This window comes from Anneissia japonica, unplaced genomic scaffold (assembly GCF_011630105.1).
Source record: "Anneissia japonica isolate Jap-2015-1 unplaced genomic scaffold, ASM1163010v1 scaffold6406_len342834_cov151, whole genome shotgun sequence".
In the NCBI taxonomy this organism is placed as follows: domain Eukaryota; kingdom Metazoa; phylum Echinodermata; class Crinoidea; order Comatulida; family Comatulidae; genus Anneissia; species Anneissia japonica.
In genome coordinates, this window is record NW_022738763.1 from 1,289 (window position 1) to 8,825 (window position 7,537).

General features: G+C 34.9%; 2 long non-coding RNA genes across 2 annotated transcripts; both read right to left on the reverse strand.

Annotated features, from left to right (window-relative positions):
* Window positions 1–1,398: 1,398 nt before the first annotated feature.
* LOC117117812 lies at window positions 1,399–3,232 on the reverse strand. Its single transcript, XR_004446949.1, has 2 exons — window positions 2,285–3,232; window positions 1,399–1,975 (listed from the first exon to the last, which is right to left on the reverse strand). It is a non-coding gene; the product is annotated as an uncharacterized LOC117117812 (long non-coding RNA).
* A 1,185-nt stretch (window positions 3,233–4,417) lies between these two features.
* On the reverse strand, window positions 4,418–6,268 carry LOC117117820. The gene is made up of 2 exons (XR_004446951.1): window positions 5,961–6,268; window positions 4,418–5,692 (listed from the first exon to the last, which is right to left on the reverse strand). It is a non-coding gene; the product is annotated as an uncharacterized LOC117117820 (long non-coding RNA).
* Between the last annotated feature and the right edge of the window lie 1,269 nt (window positions 6,269–7,537).

Consider the following 7,537-nt stretch of genomic DNA (forward strand, 5'->3'; position numbering starts at 1 on the left):
TTGAATAATTGACTGATTATATGACTGACGGATTGCTTATATTGGCAGAGATTCAATGAGGTTTCAATCAATACACTGAAAAGGGGCATGAAAATGGTTAACAGTTTAGCTCAGTCGGATAAGCAGGTGGTTGCTCTCCTTGTATTTCAGCTGGAGGGCTAAAATGCAAATTACAAAAGCGCACCTTATTTCGAATGAGATGTTTAAGCTATTTGTCCCATGTGCATTATGGCCCATGTCGCACGTTAAAGAACGCAATAAACTCTTCGGAAAAGAGTAGGGGATTGTCTCCAGGTGTAATGCGCACTCACCATAAAAAAGACCACACTGGAAATAAGTCCAAGACTTTCGTGGGTTATCCTTGGTTTTTACACAGAATAATCGAATGGCCATCCTTTCGGTCACTTCTTGAGTGAAAATACTGGCATAATAATGTCCCCAACATTTTCTTGCCGCGGGAAAGTGAACTCGTCTCGCTGCAGGGTATGACTTACTATGGCGACATTGCGCTTTTGGTAACATTTAAGTTGATGGTGACGGTCATCATCATCATTATTATTTTAATCATATAGTTTAATATATCAGATTCTTGTACAGCACTTAAGTTAAAACAAAGATCAATGTGATACGCCGGTATTCTTTCAGACACTCCAGCATGTGAATGCTTGAACGGCGGAACATGTCTTAATAATAACGATTCCACAAGCACTTGCCAATGCCCTTATGGATTTGTTGGGCCAACTTGTAAAAGAGGTAGGTTAATTTCAGAGTTATTTCTCATAATGAGAACTACAGTAGGATTGAGTGGAGATTTAACTGTCACTGAAAAAATTGGTGTTAAAATGATTTGGATATGATGATATGATATGATATGCTCTCATTTATAACTAATTCATCGTATATTTCGAACACAAGAATATATAGTGATAATCTAAAGAATATTGTATTTCAACATCGTTTTCATCTTTTTTGTCTTAAGTATGATTATACTTGTATGTCTTGTTTAAAAACCATAATCAATGTATGTTTATCGCATCGCATACTTTTCACATATACAATTTAGTATTCAATGAAGTGCTGTGTATGCTAATTTTGTTTTTTATGAAGACATTACATTTCTCTTTTTTTCCTCTAGTTGCGGGATACTGCGCTTGTGCTCAGCCATAAGTAACAATATCTACGATACGTATCCGGCGACTGGATAATGCTCCATGTTTTGTATTTTGTTTATTTTATATAGTGCATACATGACCTTCTGTAAAGTATCACAAACAGACGCATGTTCCTAAGTATGCTGATAGCATTAGACGTCTATTATATGGTACTACGTATTCTGAGCTTGTGGTTGGTGGCTGTGTTTTAAATTTTTTCGAAATATATAAAAGGAATATAAGCTGCTCATTTCCAAGTACATTGCCAAAATATTATTTTGGCCATATAGATTCTGTATAACTAATTTTATACCCCCATAATATAACTACGAAACACATATATTGTTAACAGGAATATATATGTTCATTACATGCATATAACGAATTGCAGGCCCATAGCTAGCATATACGGTACCGAAGGCAAAGGGGTTCTGAGCATAAGTTTCAGGTGGTCTTTTGGCTTGAGTGTTTATATAAAACGTAAATATATGTTTTATATCAAACATATAAAAATATACTTCATTATGCTGATGCTCACCTAAATCATTTATTAAACGTGAAAAGATTAAGAATCAATACGTGCCATGACATGTAACTTTCTTGATTTTGATAACCGCAAATTAAATTGTGATGTCAAACGTATTAATACTTTAAAAATCCTACGCATTAAATATGTAATTCTTAGACTTGATAAAGGAAATGGTGTTGCGATAATGAAGAAATCTGATTATATTACATTTATGATCAGCTTGTTCTCTGATCCAACTAAATTTAAGAAATTGTCTACTGTTCATTAAAAACAGCTTAACTCCTTACAAGCCTACCTTCGAACACTGTTTAATACTGTAGAAAAGAACTAACTTATGCTGAATACAAAGAAATTCGTCCAGTATCAACCATGCCTGTCGGAGCCATTGATCTACCTAAATTACACAAGGATTTTATAATATTCCACCTCTAAGACCTATTATTGACACAACCGGCACTTTTTATTACTCAGTAGCTAACTTATTAAGGCCTCTTTCTGTTAAAGATGTTGTTCTTAAAGATTCGTTTGATGCTGCTGACCGCATTAAAGTTATACCAGACCATTCTTATAATTTAGGTTACCGTTTTGTATCTTATGATGTTACATCTCTGTTTACAAAATGTTCCCCTTACTAAGGTAATTAATATAATTCTTGATAGGGTTTACTATAAGAAATTGGTATCTACTAATGTTAAGAAAAATACGTTGCTTTACTAAAACTGTATTTACGTGTAATAATGAATTCTATAAACAAACTGACAGCGTTTCAATGGGCTCGCCCATTGGACCAGTTTTAGCCAATATATTAGTGACTGATCTAAAAGAGTCTATTGTTTCTAGATTTATAGAATCAGGTATTATTTAGTTTTATACTCGTTTGGTTGACGACATGTGCTAGCTAAACCTAATAATTTTCATCACATTCTACGCCACTTTAACTCTTTTCATAAACAGATTAATTTTACCTTTGAATTATTTGAAAACAGTGATATAGTCTATTTTCTGGATTTACAATTCGACAACAGCGTAGGAAGCATGAGTATATATCGTAAAAATACACACATACAGGTCAATATATCCATTATGATAGCTTTGCCCCATGGAACCTTAAGATTTCTTGGATTCGTAGTTTAGTTTTAAGAGCACACAAATTGTATACTCCCTAAAACCTCAAGCAGAAATTTGTAACATTAGAAAATGGAATGAGTACCCTTTAAAAGTTGTTAACCATGTACTCTTTAATAAATTAAATGAACCTAAATGTATACATAGGCCTACTGATGATTGCTTGACTATGATCTAGGTTAGATCTAGGAAAGGCAGGTGAATTCATTTTATGTACATGCTTAAACAAAGAAAAGAAACACCATAACTTTATGGCAGTACAAAAATGTCTCTCATTTTATATCTACTAAAGATCAAACCCCTAAGGAATATAGGAGCTCTGCTGTGCATCATTTTAAATGTCAAAGTTGTAATAGTGATTATATTGGTAAGACAGATAGATGCTTAATAACCAGATAATAATGTTGATGTAAAAATAATTATATATATATATAATATATACAATATACATATATAATATATATAATATATACAATATACATATATAATATATATAATATATACAATATACATATATAATAAAATAGTTGCAAATATACTTTATTATAAAAACAATGTTGAAGAGTACACGACTGATGTAATTGTCTCTAAAATCAATACTCGAACTGATTTCCTAACTAAACACAGGTACATATATACATAGGGACAGAAACAGGGATTGATGACTCTCCCAGGTAGCAGCAAACATAGGCCCCATATGGGAAATGCATTGGCCAAAATGTGGGCCCACTACAGTTTGGCCTATATGGGATCAAGCTGCCTGTGCACCCTAAATCCATGAAGGTCCCATAACGTTTGGCCCAAATGCAAATGTGGGCCCTTTAAAGGATATATTTGGGTCCCTTACGTTTGGAATTATGGTTTCATTTGGGACCCATATTGGTTTGTCTAAGTTAATTCATGGGCCCATTGTGGGCTCTATCTGGGTTTTTAAGGGGTTGAATTGGGGTTGAAATGTATGGGGACACTATAAATTGGCCCATATGGAGATCTGCCTGTGCACCCTAAATCAATATGGGTCCCATAAAGTTGGCCCAAATTATTTTATGGGCCCTTTAAAGAATATATTTGGGCCCCTTAGATTTGCATTATGGTTTCATTTGGGACCCATATTGGTTTTACCAAATTAATTCATGGGATCTTTATGGGCTATATCTGGGTTTTTTGAGGATTGAAATGTAAGGGGCCACTATAAATTGGCCTATACGGGAAAGAGCTGCCTGTGCACCCAAAATCCATAAGGGTCCCATAAAGTTTATGGGCCCGTTAAAGGATATATTTGGGTCCCTTAGGTTTCCATTATGGTTTTATTTGGGACCCATGTGGGTTTTGTCCAAAATAATTTACAGGCCTATGCTGGGCTATATCTGTTTTTTTTTTTCAGGGCTGAATAAGAATTGAAATGTAAGGGGGCCACTAAAATTTGTTGGGTATTGTGATTTTCACAACTGGTCCAAGTTCCAACTGGTCTTAGCTGGTCCCAGTTCCAACTTGTCTTCAGCTGCTGGTACCAGTTCCATTTGGTCTTCAATTGGTCCCAGCTCCTTGTTGTAAAATAACAATGGCTTTAATTGACTCCTGTAGACTTACAAAATACACTGAGTTTAAGATATACAAACCATAATTTCTTTAAATAAAAAACATCAGCTGTACTTCATGGGGTAGGTATTTGCATACCCCTTCGCATATCATTTGGCTAAGTCTTTACTGTTACGCTTACAGTCCTGTTTATATCAGCATTTTTGTCTATAATTATAAGCCTATTATATTATAGCATCACTAGAGTTTATAATATAGAACCATATTAAAGAATCGTTTGCATCAGGCGTGCATATAAACCAACATTCTTTGTGTATTGAAGCAGCATTTCTCCATAACCATGCATTTTCTTGTCAGATGACAAAGGCAAATGAAGAATCTTACTAAAATTTCAGATAGTATGAAGTTCGAAATACTGAATCACAATAGCTTGTTGGTATTAACTTTTTTTTCGGAATTCCACAATTGCTGAAAGATATAGAAAAAAAATCTTTAAAACAGAGCTAAGAAAAACATGCATTTCATAGTCCTTGGCATTTAAAAAAATGTGATTAAAAACTCACACTATGCAGGTCAAGATAAAAAAAAATCAATGGCAGGGGGAAAGTGTCTACTGTCAATTAAAATATGCAAAATGCTATTTTTCTTTAATTGTCTTAATTCAGGTGATTTTGCTGTCGTGTCTTTAGGCAAAGAATGAATTAGTAAATTTACAGTACATAAAACATTCCTACTCAAACTTAAGATCTGTTATTTCCCTTCAAAATCAAAGATATTTATGTCTTGGTTCTACTTTAGAAAGATATTGAAAAGGGCGGTACAATCTTCCTTGAGTAGTTTAGACTCGGTTGGTAATCAATCACAAGACATCTGTTTGTAGCATTCAACGTTTTATTTGCACATAAACCAAAGCGAACTATACGAAACAAAACCCTGCAAAATATATATTCCAAACAAGAATTATATAATGCGTTATAATTATATAGTATATCAAGCATAACAACATTAGGCAAGTTATACAATTTAACAAATATTCTGATATAACCTGGCAACACACCAACATCAGAAACAATTTGATGATTAAATAGCATAGCCGATTAAAATGGTGTAATAACTTGTATTTACCTCAAGCTAGAGTCTGCTTAATGCACCAGTCTGTAAACTACGACTATTGCACGCTCCAACAACACTTCTGAAACTACAGACTATTGGACGCTCCAACAAACTTCTGTTAACTACAGACTAATAATGGCCACCAAAACTTCTGTAACTTCAGACTATTACTGGCCACCAAAATTTCCATAACTTCAGACTATTACTGACCACCAAGCTAACGGTATATTAATCACTAAACAAAAATATAACGATTATAAGTAATAACAATCACTCCCCATTAGCGGAATGTACAATAACAATAATATTAACAACTCATGTAAATGTACAGCACAATAATATTAACAATGCATTCAATACCGGCATTAGTCGAATACGGACATGAATTAANACGGACATGAATTAACTACATATTATAATATAACATGCTTATAACTTATTGTATCAATGCACACATATCATTCAATTAAATTAACTACAGATTACCGTATAATATACACTACATCATGGACTTCAGAACTGCATATTGCCAAAATAACGAACTGCATACTGCCAAAATAACGTGTGCAGGGCTTGCAACGGAACAAACGAAAACCCGTTGCAAGAGCCCACAAAAGCATATATACCGCGGAGCAGCTGTGTATTTGCATGAACATGCACGAGATGAATATGCAAATACAAGAACAATAACGCAAACAATAGCTGCAGCGCAATCCCATCACACGAACAAATCGCATCATTACATATTCCCCGCTCAAATGCACTTTGTCCCTAAAAGTATGAGTACAAAAAGAGACAAACGTTAATCTTATCTCCCATCAAGAGCTGAAACAGGTAATCTATATGGATTTCTATCAATGCCTTTAGTAGAACGGGTCGACCTTCTCAAGGGAACACTTTCAGTATTTATCACTTCACCCTTACTATCCCTATGTATCAATCTCACGTTATCTTCATTTGATTCACTTTCACTCGATTCACTCTCATCTGATGAACTAATATCTCCATTAAATTCAAATGGCAAAACTTTCATTAGCGGCTGACCTTCCGGTTCAATCTTATCTTCTGGATTTAAAATAAGTTTTCGCCTGTTAACATGCTTAAGCACACCACCTTTAACCGGGCGAATACCAAACACATCATCAGATGAATTGATTGACTCAATTATATAAGAACAATCATGAAACTTATCAACAAGTTTATGACGTGTTTTGAATGCTTCTCTTCGAAGTAATACACAGTCACCAATTTTCAAAGCATCTGGAGGAAGCTTAACACTATGTCGCTTCTCTTCTCGATCAGCTGCCGCCTTCAATCTAGATGACGCAACTTCATATGCTCTCTTCATTAATCGTGCTTCTTGCTGCAAGTAATCCTCTGACCAGTCATTCTCTAGGTTACTAAGCAAGCTGTCAATAAGAAGATGAGGCTCACGACCAAACATAAGTAAATACGTTGTAACCCCTGTAATACAATGTGGTGTAGAATTATACATGAACACAATATGATGAAAATTCAGGCCATCTCATACGTTCGTTGTGATGCAGAGACCGAAATAAACCACAAAGAGACTTATTAAACCGTTCACACTGACCATTTCCAGTAGGGTAATAGCTAGTAGTACGAGACTTATTAATGCCATACAATTTACAAATTTCACGAATGACAGTATTTTCAAAAGACTTCCCTTGATTGGAATGTAACCGACCTGGAACACCATAGTGTACAAACCATGAATCTCTTAACACATTAGCAGCTGTTACTGCAGACTGATTTTTACAAGGAACAGCTAAGGAAAATTTGCTGAAAACATCAGTTATAACCAACACATTTTCATAACCTGCTTTGCCTCGATTCAACTTCATGAAGTCCAACGCTACAATTTCCTGAGGACGGAAAGCTAACACATGTCTGAGTGGTGGTTTCGGCGAAGGCGAAGGTACCGTAGTTTACTGCGAGCACAACGACCACAACGAGAAATGTAAAGCCTTACCTTACCAGTCATCCCTGGCCAACAACAACGGCGTTTAAGCAAAGACAAAGTCCGATGAATCCCTTGATGAGCCCATTTATCATGACA